We start from the raw sequence: 16,878 nt of genomic DNA, 5'->3' as shown, positions 1-16,878 counted from the left end.
GGTCTGTCCCGCGGCTAATTCGTCAAAGCAGCTCTCGCGTGCTGCTCGTATAATCAACTCATCAAGTACGTTGAGAGTCTCGTGGCCTCGGAGCTGACGCCGTGTGCGAAGAAGCATTTTAGAATGGATAAATCGTTGAGGCGAGGACTCGCTGCATTCTTACCGTCTGTCTCGAGAGCGAAACGAAAAAGCGCATTCCATCGTGCCTAGTTTGTCAGCGACTATATACACACATCATCCACGCGAAATGAACGGATTAAGATTTGTCTTGAGAAATTTGAAAGCGCTACAGGAGGGATCTCTTTGGATTCATGACTGTTAAATAATTATATCTGATGATGATACCGCTAAGGCAAGATTGAGCTTTGACGAGATTTACTTATTAATATGCTCGATAAAGTGGCGGTTGATTGAAAATCTAAAATATAGAGCTTGCAAATATTTTATCTGAATTTTTTTACAACATTTGAAGCAATCTTAGTCAATTATAAAACAAGAAGGAAATGGTCGCAATTACCTTTTGAAATTAAAAAAAGAACATTTATGACGATGTCTTTTCCGCTGCTTAAAGTTGTTGCAACAAAAGGAATATACCAGTCGTTGGCATTAAATCCCGGAAGAAGTATTCCCTTTCGAATCCACTCTCTCTCTCTCTCTCTCTCTCTCTCTCTCTCTCTCTCTTGCGCGCGCTTGCTCATTCCCAAACAAATAAATAATTAGTTATGACTAGGCCAAGGGCTTTGCCCCACAAATGGACACAGGATATGCGCAGGAAATGAGGATGAACAAGCAGAGACGCTAACGAAGCGGTCGTGTATCGGGCCAGACATATAGAGAAAGCAGCGACGGCGCCGATGGTATATAAACAAAGAGAGAAGATATAGGATGCGCTGACTATTGCGCTTACATAAGTCTACGAGCATAATCCGGCTCATATTGTCGCACACGGAGCCACGCGAAAAGGGAAATTTCATTGTCTAAGTGAGCCACTCTCAAAAAGTCGCGTGAGATACGGGTGTATTGTGGGCCTACAAGCCAATTGTGCAAACCTTTGGGGTTCGGTTCAAAGCGCCACGTGCATTGCAAATACACTTGTAGATCAGCGATTTCCGGTTCATTTCCGTGGCAAACGATGCCAATAGTCACCGTTCGCGTTGTATTTCTACAAGGCGGAAAGGAAACGACAGAACAAAAAGAAAAAACAAAAACAAAAAAGAGCCGCGAGTGCTGCACGTTTTTTTCCATCGAGGGAAACGAGAGCGCGAGCGCGGCTCTCTCTATTAGCTACCGGCAGCTATCTGACGAAATACATGCGGTTTTCTCGCTCGGATAGCCGCGAGGCCGATAACTTTTTCTCGCGAATACACATCAAGCTTGCGGATGCGCTTTTTTGTTTTTTCATTTTTTCCCATTGATTCGTCCCCTCCCAGTGTGATCCGCGCGCCGCTACGTATACCGCAATACTTGATTTCATACGACTTTCGATTTCGCGCGCGCGCTTGCACACTCCGCTCATATTTCATTCGGTTCGCGGGCGCGAGAGAGACACTTTTTCGCTTTGCTCCCGCTTTGCCGAATTCCGTCCGGCTAGGTTGTTACGCGCGCACGTAAAGCCATCAAACGAGTATGCTGCATGCGCGCCGGGTGAATTATCTCGATCGGCCGAGCGCGCGAGTACGCAACGCTGGCGAAAATCGGGTGAACCACAACGAGCACTTGCGAGAGAGCACTTCGAGCGCGCGCAGAACGCACAAGGTGCGCCATTGATAAGGCGCCGCTTATCGCGTTCGACTTTTCGGTCGGACGCGCACGCTCGCGGGAATTTCAATGCTCGCGCGACTTGCATAGGAACGACCGTTCGGTCTCCGCGAGATTCCATTCGGCTTGGCCTCATTCCCCTTTTTCTCTCGTTTCTTTATGAAGTCGCGCGCATCTCGAGCGACTTCGCTCGCGCACGAGAATAGTACGCCGTCAAGCTAAGAATGAAGTATTCAGCGGCGCGGCGCTGCCAATGCAATGTTTCATTGAACACGAAAGAATGCGGCTGTATAAATTGACAGGGGAAAAAATGTGGGTCGAGAAACATTCCTCTACGCGAGACGACCTTCGGATGCCGTACCCGCTCGTGTGTCCGAGAAAAATGAGTCTGCGGCTGGCGCGTGATAACGAACGTCGAGGAGCTTAGCGCGTCGCGTCTGTCGGGCATTTCGGGTCGCGCGAGTTTTCTTTTTTTTTTTTTTTTTTGTGGCGGCGGCCACACGACGCGCGGAAGGAGGCCGTCCGACGGTGCGCGTGTGTGTCGCTACGCACAATCGCCTCCATTGTGAAAGCGTATAAATGTTTTATCGATCATCCGACGATTTATCGTCGGGGAATACGCTCTCCGCTGCTGACACTTTTTACACGCCGACTGCGCACCGCTGCTACGCATTTGAATTTTAAATTGTCCGCGCACTTTTTTCCTCCCTTTTTGAAGTCAACCGGTAGTACGATGGTGGCTCAACTTCCCTCCTTATATATATACTTCTTTTTGTTCTCACGCTTGAGTACGGTTAATTTTTATGCCCACGCGAGCTGAGCGACTGTATGATGCATCGTGAGAAGAAGAGAAAAGCATGGCCGCGAGTGCTTGAGCAAAGTGGAATTTACTTTTAAACGTTCGGTTGAAAAGCTCACACAATTGGCATTTTTAAATCTAAACTGGAGTGACTCGATCGCTATGCACGATATGATCTTGACTTTCGATTGTTGTATGGGGCAAAAGTGTGGAGATCATGTGCTCTACCTTACAAAATAGATATGCGTATATACTAAATCGTCATGACGCATCAGTTCCAACGAGCGAAGAGAAAGTTTAACTATCGTAATTGAAGAAAAAAAAAAGGAAAAAGAAAATAACAACCACGTCGCATCGCATCGAGGAAAAAAAGCAGGACTTTGCGCGTGAAATTAACCTGGCTGTCAACGATCAAGATCTATCGCGCGCTGAGCTTTGAGCAATGACTCGTTGGCAAAATCGATGCTCAACGAAGCCACGCGATAATTACGAGTTACGAGGGCAAAAACGGAACGATCAGCTGTGTTGCATTGGAGCGAGCGATCGAGGGACAATGTCCGCCCGAGCAGATATATGTATAATACACGCGTCAACGGCGGAGAGAACACATCGTAGAAGTTAGCGGGAGAGAATTACGATAACGGTCTGCTTTGCCCGTTAATGTCGTGCTCTCTTTTGCCGGTGTGTATGTGTGTTCTCTTCTGTCTCAACAGACAATGTTATGTGCGCGCGCATGGTCCTTGCACTGATCGTACTTTCACCCGATATCGTTGCTTTTTGCACATCTCTCTCGATGCTGATGACGACGATGCCTCCGCTTCGCGCGTCGAGCCTGTGGTCACCTTGTGTGCACGTGAGTCATTCCTCCTCTCATCGCTCTCTTGTCTCGCAAGAGGCTTATTTCGTGTGTCGATCGATCGGCTTTCAACTTTTTTCTTTGTAATTATCGGCGAGGGAAGGGATGAGTTTCGTTTGTAGACAGATCGTAGGATAACGATCTTGGCGAGCCAAGTGATCGACTCAATTGCGCACCGTTAGACGCGAGTATTCGAAGACTGCGTGTATCTTATTTGCCGCGGTCACTCTCGCGAGTTTGAATTTTTCCTGCGGGGGAACTCTTTTTCCTGGCCGATAAAAGGGGACAGCCACCTCGAAGCGGACCAGCGACGGAGGTCAGACGATCGTCGTCCTATTTTCGCAAGCACATATCTATGCAGGTGACGACGACCAGCAGTTTCGTCACGTCGCGCGCAATCGCGCGGCACACGCGAGCAGAGCTGAAACGCGACGCGTGCGCCCGCGCGCCAAGAGAAAGGATCCTCCGCCGATCCTCTGCCGGCGATTTAATTTGCCTCTTTCCCTCTCGTTGCAGTCGCGTAATGCGCGCAGCGTACGCGGCAAATCGCGCGCTTAGCTCTTATTCGGACGCGGCGCGCCGCACGGCAGCCGCAGCTGCAATGCACTTTTGCAACGCACGTGTGGGAATCGAATTAAAGTGCCGATGACGGGGCTGAGGTCGCGAGGCGCAAAATGCCGCGCGGCAAAGTATTTTACGAGCGTGGCAAATTAATGATTTCGACGGTATGCCGCCGCCGTCGCTGCACCGTAAATACGCTTTACTGCCAGATATCGCGTGCTTTCTCTTCCGCGCTAATGGCTGGTTCGCCTTTATCTTTTCGGTTTTCATTAGTCCGCGGGTGACATAACCCGCGCCGCTGATCGTTTTTCTCTAGCTGGCTTAGAGAGCGCAGATGCATCGCGAGTCTCGACGCGCACGCGAGGAAGAGGGGCAACGCTACTCGCAACTCTCATGTCCGTTTGTTTACAATCGCTCGATAGCCGCCCAATACTCGAAGCCTCTTCCTCGATATAGACGTGCGGTTTTAGAGGAATCTAAAAGGCGACACTTGACTGTTAAAGGAGTCTAAACCGGCCATTCAAGTATCCCAACCGGACGTCGTGGCCTCTCTCTTTCTCTCGCTCTTCGGCTCGCGCTGCAGGGGAACGATTCTCTCTCTCTCTCTCTCTCTCTCTCTTTCTCTCTCTTTCTCTCTCTCTCTCTTTCGACTCACCTACACGTCGCGAACGTTTCCACTCGCAAATTATCTTTGGCCAAGTCTTCGTCGTCGAGTCCTTTGAAGCACTGAATGCATTCGAAAAACACACGACACACAAGAAACAGAGGGACGGCGATACTACGGTGTATGGCGAACGCTAAGACGAGATGGTAGCGTTCTCCGCATACAACACTGTATCACGCGCGAGGACAGATTCGAGACTGCACACACACGAGAGGGTCGGTCGCACTCTCGGGAGATACGCGGCGCTCGACGCGGAGTGGTATGCCGCTGTGCCGCCACCGACCTCGCCTAGGTGAGTTGAGAGCGCGGCAGTCGGGAGAGCGCGAGTGCCTTACGGGCCAGGTAGAGGCAGGAGAGAGAGAGAGAGAGAGTCACCACGTGGCGCCACCGTCCACCGTCAGCCTGTTCCTCTTTCCAAGTCTCTGTAGGCCTACCTGTGCTAGTCTGTGTACGTGTATACCGTTACCAGACGGGAACGCTATATACTTTTGCCTCTTGCGCCTTACAGTGTGTGTGTGTGTGTGTGTGTGTGTGTGCACCTGGGAACGCAGAACCCATACAACTATAAGCCAAGCAGAAAGAGAGGTGGAGACCAGCAGAAGACTCGGGAGAGAGAGAGGGATCTTTTTTTTTATTAATTTGACATCCGATCGGTTTCGATTACTCCTTTGCGAACATCCTCTTTCCTCGCTCTGCGTTTTGGAATCGATTGCCGGCGTTCGCGTATGGGCCTTCACTTTTCGACTTCCCTATTTGTCAATATCGCCAACTGCCGAGTATAGATGCATACCACGGAACCTGCGCGAGCCAGCGAGTGGTAAGAGAGCGCTCACGCACACCAGTCGAAAGATCCAAGGCGAAGCTGCACACATTCCGATTGCCTCCTCCTCTCTCTCTCTCTCTCTTTCTCTCTCTCTCTCTCTCTTGCTCTCTGATTGCTCGATCTCCTCTCTTCGGATTTTACCTGTGCTCTCGCTTCTCGTTTCGGATTACTCGACAGGTACATGTACGCACACATCTTGTTGGTCCTTTGGACGTTGGCCGCCTGGCTTATTAATTGTCAGGCAAATACATCACACGCAAGGGTCCCGCATCTGAGCCCGATAAGCATGAATTATAAGTCGAGCGACGTGGTATGTCGGTACCGTTTGATACGCCGCAGCTTTGCGAAAATTTTTCCCAGTAATAATCGTTCAAGCCTGAGATATTTTATTTCGTAATATTAATCGTCGATGATTCTCTTACGAGACAGATGATTAAATAATTAGATCGATACACGGACAACGTTAAAGTCCAATGGATGCTGTTTGTAAGCTATAAGTTTCTAACGATATACTCGAACCTTGAGTACAACTGTCAATCATCGCGTCCAAGCTAACAGCTTCATTTTGGTATATTGTAAGTTGTACTAATGCTAGTTGTAAATTACGTGTGTTATTTTCGTTTATTGAAAATTCTTTGAAAAGTATATCCTCGCCTTTTGCGAAAGTAAAGGAAAACGATCAAGAGTGCATGATGAATAGTCATTTCGACGTGTAACTAAAAATTCAATTTTTGTTTCAGAGTACTTAATCACTTAATAATGTTTGAGAACACACTGATGAACCGTAATGGGAATAAGACTGCAAACCGCATGGCATTCACCTTGAAAGGATGCACATGAATCATCGTGTACTTTTTGTACCTCTGATAAATGAAATTAAGCTCGTAAAATTTGTCTTCGGCATGAACAAAGGCGCAATACACATTTCGTATACTTTATGATTAAATAGCATGGTCGTCTATGTGTACGACATAATGGATATGTTATAGTAGTTAAGATGATGAAGCTAATGAATATTCCAAGTACTTGAAAACTTTGTCAGACTTATACCTTGTTTCGTTTGCTATGTTTCAACATTTTTCAATCTCGTGAGAAAGCATCTTTAAAGCATAATGCATTAATCTAAGTTTCAATGTTTTCTCATAATTTATGTGAACTTGACATAAATCGCGTAAAACATGATGAAGAAACAAGAGTATTTTTCAGCCAAGTATAGGAAGCCATGAGTTTTTTTTTTCAAATTTGAACAAAAATGTTTATCTGCTTTTTTTCGGTTAATGGCACTTACGCTACTTGGACAACTGACAAAAGTATAGCCATCATCATATGTTACTTTCCACCAGTTGCCACGAGACGTTCATAGTACATTCTGACTTTCATGAGTACTGAAAATAAAAAAATAATCGTAATAGAGTAATTTAGATTTATGACGAGTTAAGCGTAACTAACTAAAGCATAAAAATAATCGAGTTGCATATGAGCAAACGTGCAATACCGTTGATTGAAATTGGCTTCTTTTGTGATCTCTCGAGTTTTATTGCGGTACTAAAGGGTGAGAGCGCTGATGAAAGGAGTCGAATGATTCAACTATTGCCTTGAGGGCTGATCTCGGATGGTATGGCTTTAGCAGGAATTCGTTCAGTAACGTCTCATTGGTCTCTGAAAAATAACACGTCAAAAATAATTATGTCTTCGCTTATAGATTAATCAGTGTCGTTCCATTCATACCTTACGTCTGACCGAATTTCACGCGAGAAAGTAGAATGCACGTATTTTTTCACGCACGCTCGCAAGTTCAAAGGCGTCTCTTTCTCTTCGCTGTATCGTAATGACACGTTTGCAGCTAATCGTCGAGGTGATCGATGCCTTAAAAAACGTCAGTGATCCGCAGGCATTATTGCGCTATAAATAATTAGCGAGCGCCGATGCAAGGCCCGTCTCGGCGCATCTCAAGTGAGCGGTCATCGGGCGCGAGCGAGAGAGCGAGTGGACGCGCGAAGCGCGGCGAGAACGCGACATGACAAGCTGAAAGATTTCGCATGTTAACTATCGCGCGCGTGTACGAGCGATAAAAGATAGGCGTGCTTGCGCGGAGCTGCAACGAGGCAAAAGCCGACGACTCATCGATCTCCAGCAGCGCGTCACAGCAACGCACCAACAGCTTGCCGTTCTCACGCGCGTCTCTCGCTCACCACTCACTCGGCATACACTCGCGCATAATAAAACCGCGAGTATAACGAACCCGCGTGTATAGACCGTGCGACGCCGCCGCCGTCACCTCCTCCTCCTCCTCGCGAAAACTCGTCGCATGAAAAAACGCGTCTCGCGAGTGCGCGGCGCTGGGCGAATAAGGTCGCAAGGATTATCATTCCCCATTCACCGTTTTCTCTCTGTACTACGCGCGCGCCGATCCTCGATCCGTTATTCACTTTCTGGCCACCGCCACTGCCGGCCTTCTCTCTCTCTCTCTCTCTCTCTCTCTGTGTATGTGTGCGTGTACGTACATTTGAAATGTGCACCTGTGTACCGTTACATTTATTGACTTTAAAACTTACGAGCTGAACGAACTACGAGCTTAAGGACGCCGCCTCGGGCCGTTTTCGCTGAGACGTGCGATTTTTCGTGCGCCAAACGTTGATCACCATCGGCTTCTTCGACTAGGATTTGGTCAAAAATTTTTAAGTAATCGAAGTTTATTTTAGGTAATGATTTTACAGCTGTTTGATTCTTATGTATCCCTACTCTTGAATATTAATTGATTGATTTTCTAAATTTTAATTGATTATAATTTTTGCTTTTTTAGTTGATTGCAATCTTCCGAATATTTGAACGATGCCTTTTTATTGGTTCGTAATTCCTGCGTTGGTTACATGCCCCCGACTGAAGGTACGGATATTCACTGCCGGTAATATAGGTTTTAACTATATCACTTAAGGATCTACAGGATATTCGAATATGGTGCAGTAGATACTTATGAGGACTCATTTAGAAAAGAAAGAGACCAAAAGATGTCAGCAGCCTTAATTCGAAAGATTTGTATTTTGGAGTAACATGGCAATGTATATTTCATATAAGCCAATAAAATCACCATTCATTCATTATATTTTGGAATAAATCACATAAATGAAATAAAAATATATTTAAATGAAATATAATAAAGATATTCGTACTATGAGTATATCCAATAATTGTTACTATTTTAATTAATAATTTTCCAATAAAAGCCAATTGAAATATGATTTGATAAAGCTTTTGGAAAGTAACTTTTAAGCCGAAATTTATGTTGATAAACATATTTCCATTATTCAAGCTCAAAGCGATAAAATAAAATAATTATTGATATTCCAGATATGCTGCTAAGTAGGTTAATAATCAAACTATTGAACTTCAGCGAAGTACAGTGTCTGAATTAGTTTAGTTCATATTCTAGTTTCTACGACGATACTCAAGTTATACACAACGAAACAACCTTTGGATCAGGTTACGAACATAATATCTATTTCAAAATAATTTCTTTCCTATGTCTTAATGATTTCTTTTTTGACAGCAAATTTCATTATTTGGAATTCTCAAGAGTCGAACAAGAATCACGAAAAAAAGAAAAATATATCAATATGAGAAATGGATATTGTATCAGCGTAAGTAGCTGTAGTGATGTTTTAGTGCAGAGCCCTGCGAAATTTTATATGATTGATATGGATGAAGCGCTTGACGTTTGATATCCGCTCGATTTGAAATGGAAAATCGAGTCTTGGATTGAGTTCGCACGTGAGTTGAAATAAAGTTGAGCCGTGGCTCGAACTTTTTCACAGCACCTGCACATCGCATTTACATTACGGATGTAACCGTTACCTTAGCATATATCATATATTTTTACTACGGCAAGCTCAAATGCTTGGTTAAACTGTTTTGATTTCCCTTTGAATATGCCAGTATTGAAAGATAATACTTTGTGCAAAATAGAAACGCAGAATCAAGTTTGTAAAAGTGTTTTTATTAGAAAAATGTTATGGAAACTTTGTTCGTCAATATTCATGAAATTATTCCAGCTGAAAAGACAGTTTGAACTAAAAAGAGCAATCCACTTAGCAAAAGGAAATTTGCAAGGATGAGGAGGGACGACACAATGACAACGTTAAGTCGAAAATTCGTTGACCCGCAGTACGTATATTGTACACGTAAGACTTTAAATCCGCAGTCTGTTAGCGACATGGCCGAATAATGTCCTTAATGCCGAAAAGGAGCGCACGACAGAGACGTGGAGACGGCTGAATTTATGTGTCGGCGAGGCTCACTCCCTAATCGAATCTCTTAACATTATTATACAATGATAATAAGAGCAGCGCGACCATCCCCGACACATATACAGACAGGCAGACACATAGACGCAAGAGAGGCGTAGGGTCCGAGCAGGGGCTCGAATATACACGTCCCCTCGGTTCAGGCGCGTGTCGCAACTTAAATTGACTCGATAAAAGTTCGCGGAGAGTCAAACGGCCTAAGGCATCTTGCCACCCGCGTGTTCGCTATATCAGATACATCTGCCAAACGTTATTACAAGTTTGCATAAAGAACGCTAGTGAGAGAGAGAGAGAGAGAGAGAGAGAGAGAGAGAGAGAGAGAACGAGAGAGGACGACCGGCAACTTTTCTTCTCAAGACAATATCCCCGGAAATTTTGTCGCGCGTCTATACCTATATTTCGAAATTCCGCCGGGAAAGTAGTTGAATACTATAAGGTCGAGGTAAAAAAGAACAACTTTCATTTTTGTCTCTCTTTCTCTATCGACGAGGGTTCCAGCAGCGGTTTAGTATGGAAATGTTTGCGTTCGTCACTCAATTGTTCTCAAGGTTAATTGCGACTTCGTATAAAATTTGTTGACAGACATATTATAAACAGTAGAAACTTATATAATATTATGAGCTATCATGGATGTCTGATTTTACAAGAGCATCTCGAGAAAAAGACTGGTCGAATCCTTCGACAGCGGCGAAAATCAAGGAGCCTTCGAAATAATCTCATTCTATTACACTCGACGAGGAATTAATAAGCTGCAGCTGCAAAACTTCAATCGGCGGCTCCGAGCTTCCGTAGCTGCACAATGAGTCGCGGCAATGAAAAAGCGCTAGTTTAATTGAAGGAGGAATCGATTCGAGCGAATCCGAGGCCGCAAAAGACGGCTGCAATTCTTTGTCACGGCTGTTGCTGCTGCTGCTGCTGCTGCTGCTCGGGGGGCTTTTGTGTTGCTCGATCCAAGTCAGCTTTTTCGCGCTCGCGCAGCGCAACATGAATGAAACCGAGAGGGAGTGTAGCGTTGTTCTTCCTTTTTTTCCGTTTCTCTTTCGATCGCGCCGCAGCTTTTGTCTGCTTTCCTGAGCTATCGATTCGCCGTCTGCTGCTGCTGCTGCTGCTGCTGCTGCTGCTGCTGCTGCTGCTGCTGCTGCTGCTTGAGAAATCCATTACACTTATTTCCATGACTTGTAGGTCTTTTTAATATGGACGGCGAAGAGAATTTCTCGTGAGATAATCGAATGTCTTCCGGTCGGTTTTTTTCTCTCCCCAAGCTTTTAATTGTAAAATGTTATAGGCAGATGACTCGAAGCGCTTATCTGTCTTTTTTACGTCGTGATTAGCTTCAAACGCTTATCGTAAAAGTTAGATTCGAAGTTGTGCTACTGCTTACAATTTTTTTACTTCAGTTCGAGAGTAAAAAGAAGCCGAGCGCGTCAAATAACAGGCGGAGCGAAGCTGATGTCGCGCGTACATGGCAGAACGGGCGAAATCCTACTGGCGCGGACGTAAAAGCGATAACTGCGAGCGGCCTTGATTAGCAAGAATCGTGCAATTTCAGAGCGGCGATGGCGAGGCTGCATGTAACGCGCGGGGTGTAGCTTTGGAGCTTGCAGCATTCGATCCGCGCGCGCATGCGGCGCCCATTAGTAACCGAATTAATTAGGCAAATCGCTGCCCGCACCATGCAGTTACAATTAATCTGCCGGCCTGCACCTATTACTATCACTAGACGCCTCTGCGCTACTACTGCTGTTACTATTGCGAGAGCTTGCGGACAGAGAGAGAGAGAGAGAGAGAGAGAATTCTACGCCGAGGCTAATTCCGGTTGCATGCTGTACGCTGGAGCTTTGCGGTTACGAGTTCGTGGAGTTTTGCTTTTTGTTCTAGCTATTGGTAAAGGATTTTAATGGCGGTGTTAACTAAGTGAAACTATAGAACTTGTGTTTTTTTTTATTCATTTCAAACAAGTAATTTTCCATTCTACGAAAATATTCTCGAAGCGTGCACCATGCTGATAAAAGTCTTTCATTCGGCAGCGAATAAGACAGACTGCTCGAATGAAAATTTGCAGCTAGCGAGCGAATTTCTTTGAAACACCCTTAAATCGATAAATAATCCTAGCTTCTCTCTTTAGTCCTTACTTAGATTAGCCGTATACACACATACGCTCTCTAACGATTCGAAATTTCAGCACTAATTTGACCCTAAGCTGGGCGCAGATATTCAGCGATTATTCTCGCATGTATGCGTAGCATAATCTGAATTTAAATGCGTGCCCGCGCCCGGTTGTGATTTGTGCTGACCACGCGCTTAGGTCGAAATTGCCCTATCCTACAATTCACAGTGTATACTCGTATGCGTAGACGATTAGGTGTTATCGGGGCTGAATTATGAATTTAATGTTACGAAATTCAAGTGCAGGAAAATTTTATGAGTAGGTACTTTCAATTTGTCACGTGTTATTACACGTAACACATTAATAATGTCATGTACTTTTAGCAGAAGTAAACGTCACGAACAACATAACTGGTAAAAAATTGGACTGGATTCAGCGCAAGGTGTTGATGTTTTAAAGCTCAATAGTATTTCAAATGGTCGGAACGTCCCATTTGGATTTTCCGTCTACGGTCAGTGTAATATAACGTATATGAGGATCGCGGCTACGATAAAGGTGTAGGATATACTTATTCATTTCGTGGCGAATCGAAGCGAATAGCGGAGACGTGATGCGGAAACGATACCCCGGGCGATACACACGCTGAATAACGGGCATTCGTATACTCCGCCGCAGCATCTTATTTTTCATGCGGTTGCAGCAAAACTGTATCATTACGTAGGTCACGTTTTTTTTTTGCACTTGACGATTTTTCCGCTTGTACATCGATGCGCACAAGTGCATGTGATCGACGCTCTTGTTAAGCGAACATTTTTATTTATTTCATTAAAATCACGGCATTAATATGCTGCGGGCGCTTAGAAAACTGAAAGTTTTGAAATATACCATAGAGTCTATCAAAAATAATCCTGCAAGAGCTTTTGCCTGGCGATTATCCGACGGCGTTTTATATATATTCCAATTGAGCAGGTTGCGCGAGGATATACATCATGTTGATTTCAGATCGAAGTATCGCTTAGTAGAGCGTGAAGCGCATTTATTCGCGCTCGAGTTCGCTGCTCTGCCTGCGGTAGCTCTTGGCCAATCGGATCGCCGCGCGAAATTTGGCTTTTAATGGAGTTTCGCGCGCGGCTCGCGAGGAAATTCATTTTGTGACTCCCCCTCTGCGCCCAATGCCAGAGAGTGCTCTAATTTCCGCGGCGCTCCTGCTGCTGGCGCGATCAGCCAGCCGTGTGCTCGTACGAAAAATATTTCGTCGCAACGAGCGATTTTCAGTGTTATGTGGTTATTGTATAGCCGTGCCACGTCGCGATAATCCAGACGCTCTTAAATTTCCAGCGGACCTTTTTTACGCCAAGTTTCAATGCACTTTATGACGGTAAAATAAAAAGGGAGCATACAGGCGTGGGGATTTTTTAATCAAATGTAGTCTGTACAAGCGGAGCGAACGATATATTTTTTTAGAGTGAAATAAATGAATGAAATTATCGAAAAATGTATCGATAAGATAATACGCTGAAGAATATTAAAAAGTGAGATTTTAAATGACGTTCGACGGAAAGAGTCTCACTAAACGTAATAATAATTTAATTCCAAAATTAATGAATCTATCAGTGGCAATGCAATACTCTGGCAGAAAAATTAACAAGGCCCATCGCCGTAAAAATGTATGAAGCGAGAGCAATTGCCGGACTCAATAAAGTTAATAAAAAGCTCGTTTCATCGAAAGAGCCATCAAAAAGAGAGCCGCTTTTCGTGCACGCAGCCGTAGAGATGGGGAGGAGCGAGAAATAAAAAATAAAGAGCGCACAGCTCTCTGTCGGCAACAAAAGTACATCGCGAGCGCGTAATAAAATTCGTGTTCCCACGGCCGTTTAATTTCTCGAAGGAAAGTCTTTCCATATCGCCGTGTATATAGACGACCATTAGGAGGCCATTCGCCAACATAGAGAGCATGCCATCCGCAGTGGCAGGACTATCCACGCCACTATATACGTAGAGTCGACTCCCACGCGCGAGATTTAAAAATAATTCCCGCTCTCTCGGTGTGATTTTTATTCGCGAAAACGATTTGCGAGAGAGAGAGAGAGAGAGAGGGAGGGAGAGGGAGCGAGCGGCGCGCGGCAGAGGACGAAGGGGGCGAAGGCACCCGAATGGAATTGAGCGCGGGATAATTGTTTCGAACAATCCTGAAGGCGATCCGGGGCTGCACGGCGCTGAAGCGCGCGGGCGCCCCGTTGCCATGGCTACCGCTTGGAGGTCGCGATTGGCTGTTCGCGCGCGTAGTGGGGCACTCGAGGTGCGGCCGATCGCGCGCTCGGGGCGTGACGAACTGCAAAGAAAGGGCCTCCGACGGTTGACGCCCTCCTTTTTCCCTTCTCCTCGCCCGCCGGCGCGCCAGCCCCACCACCGCGCGCTGTAGCGGCAGCACCCAGCCGTGGCCCGAATCATTTCGCTTTTATTATCGCCCCGCGCGCGCGTCTTCGCGCTAGCTCGGAGACGGGCGCATCGATCCACATTACCTGTTAATTTCGTCTTATTACCCAAGCGCCCAGACTCAGTTTTGAGCTGCGCTTCGCTTCGCTATTTGGCACGCGCTGCTGATCCTCTCTCTGCTCTCGCTTCCTCTCTTTTTGCCGCGGATCTGCCTTTTTCATTTTTTCCCCTGCTTGTTCGATGCCATTGATGCTCCTCTTATTTTTTTTTTTTTTTGTTGCCGCGGGAGAGGCTGCGTGTTTTCGCGGGGGTGTGGTTTCGATGGGTATCGCCAGCTATTGATTATAATGGTATTATTATTTCGAATGACGATGGCTAGAAGCCAAGAAGGAGACTACTGTGTAACCTAGGATTTGTATCCGCATGCAGATAAGATTATGTCCGTTCATCAAAAGATAGCCAAATTTTATAGAGAAGTATATTTGAGTCGTAACATTCTTTTCGGCATATAATCAGTGAATAAGCAATTTATATGACTCTCCTGAACTTATAGTGCTATACAAATTAGCTAAAGTTTGCATGAATTGCTATACAATGATGTGATAGAATTTTATTAGATGTAAGTAGTTGTTATAATAATGTTAAATCTAATAACGTTCGTGATCCCTTCTTCCCAAGCATTCACAAATTCATCGAACATAATTCAGTCACACAGTACAAGATTTAAAATTTTTGTTTTAAAGGAATCATTACTTATTAATTGTCAGATGGACGTGGCAAAGCGTAGACGCACGTTATAGACGCGCAGAGCTACATGGAACGTGCTCGAGCTGTAAGAGTCAGAGAGAAAGATCAAAATTAATAATTTGCAAGGATAGCCTCGTAAAAAGGTACGAAGTCCGCAATTAATGTTGCGCTCGTGCAGACGCGCACTAGGCCGACGTCAGCTGCAAAATGTACACGCGTACATTATGGTATTATTTGTTCGTCGCGCCGTGCGGATCAGCATCTGCGCGTCACGGGTTATTGGTCTCTTAGCCATGACTTTTTTGTCTTCGTCTCTCTCTCTCTCTCTTTCTCGTTTTACCTCCGTCGCGCTGCCTCGCGAAATTGAGACATCGAGTTATGAAGATATATGAGTAATTAGCTGCGCGAGCTCGTGACTCGTGCGAGAAAGAGAACGGGGGACTGGCGCGAAGTGTAGGCGGATGGGCATTTATTACGGCCAAGTTCGGCGAGTGTAACAATTGCTTGGACATGCGGACGCTCGGCAGATCAGCTTACGTATCTTCGTTGAAATAAGCATTAGATCAACGGCATTCTCGGCGAATGGCGAATGGAATCGTGAAAACAATACACGACGAGGCTGTGAACAAATCGAACCGGTACGTTGCCGATAAATTTTAACGAAACGCGTGCAGTAAGCCATTTCAGGGACGGGCGTGAAAGAGACAAGCTCATAAAATTAAATTAAAAGCCGCCTAAATTACTTAAAAGAGTTACGAACGAAAAATGGCCGAGCGCGCTCTCGATGCTGCATTGGAGTCCGCAACAAAAAAGAAAAAAAAAGGAAAAAAACGGGACACGATCGCGCGTAGCACCCGTCTAATTTGAATTCATCGAGCGCCACAAAAAGCCGAGGGCCAATTATCAATTCATAAAAGTGTAGGACACATCGCAGGCGATCAATCGGGCGCGAAACGAGTTCATTCCCGGAAATGCGAGTGCGCGCGCAATAACACTCGAAATAAGCGAGGGGCGGCGCGATATAATACGCACAATGCGGGCGCACTTCGACACCCAGAGATCATCGATCTGTGCCGCGCGAGCGAAGCGAGGCTGCGTGGGGTGGAACGCGCAGCGCTATGGGAGAACACGCGCGTCAACATTACAACGAGGCAACAATGAGGCCCCATTGTGCCTCGGCAGCGTAATGTCGCGTGTCAGAAAGTCTGTCGAGCTATTTTTCGCTTTTGTCATGTGCTGTGCCGCTCTTGTGTGCAACGGGTCACAAAGCCGGCTATATGGCTTTTAGGGAGTGGTAATTGGGCTTGTTTGTTTTGTTTAATTGAGCGTTATAATCCATTAGGCTATCTCACCTCTAATTAATGGCGCATATTTTCAAGCTGACCAATGGAACGCGGCCTTAACAGTAACGATTAGCGAAAGCGGAATAACAAATGGCAATTACATTCGAAGCAGCAGAAATAATGGACGCACGCTTTATAAAATTCGAAATAAACTAGTGAATAATTTAGAAGTCCACGTTGTAAGTTATCGCTTCCCTCGGTGAGCATGTTCGCGCACATAAATCACGGGCTGTTTTGCAAGATTAATAATCGACTGAAATAATGCACAGAGCGAGATTACTGTACGAAACTCGATCTGGCAAAATCAGCGCGGCATTAATACACATCAGGGCGACAAGAGAAAAAGCCTCATGAAAAATAAGGCGACGGACAAAAAGCACAAGTGAAGCTGCAAGCCCTTCGGCGCGCAGCGACGACGATCTGCTGCGTCAACCCCATCCCGCGGCTCCTCTGGGACAGCGCGCCGCCACCACCACCAGCCAA

General features: G+C 45.7%; 1 protein-coding gene across 1 annotated transcript in view; it reads right to left on the bottom strand.

Moving 5' to 3' along the window:
- The window catches only part of LOC131667951 (unconventional myosin-XV), a 51,931-nt gene extending 47,144 nt beyond the window's left edge, over positions 1–4,787 (bottom strand). Inside the window, exon 1 of the mRNA XM_058941732.1 lies at positions 4,630–4,787. The gene's annotated coding sequence lies outside the window, so the exon portion shown is untranslated. The remainder of the gene's footprint in view (positions 1–4,629) is intronic.
- Positions 4,788–16,878: the final 12,091 nt, after the last annotated feature.

The sequence above is a fragment of the Phymastichus coffea genome, unplaced genomic scaffold, assembly GCF_024137745.1.
Source record: "Phymastichus coffea isolate CEN01 unplaced genomic scaffold, Cenicafe_Pcof_1.1 PCOF00072, whole genome shotgun sequence".
Taxonomy (NCBI): domain Eukaryota; kingdom Metazoa; phylum Arthropoda; class Insecta; order Hymenoptera; family Eulophidae; genus Phymastichus; species Phymastichus coffea.
This window is presented reverse-complemented; position numbering and strand designations above follow the sequence as displayed.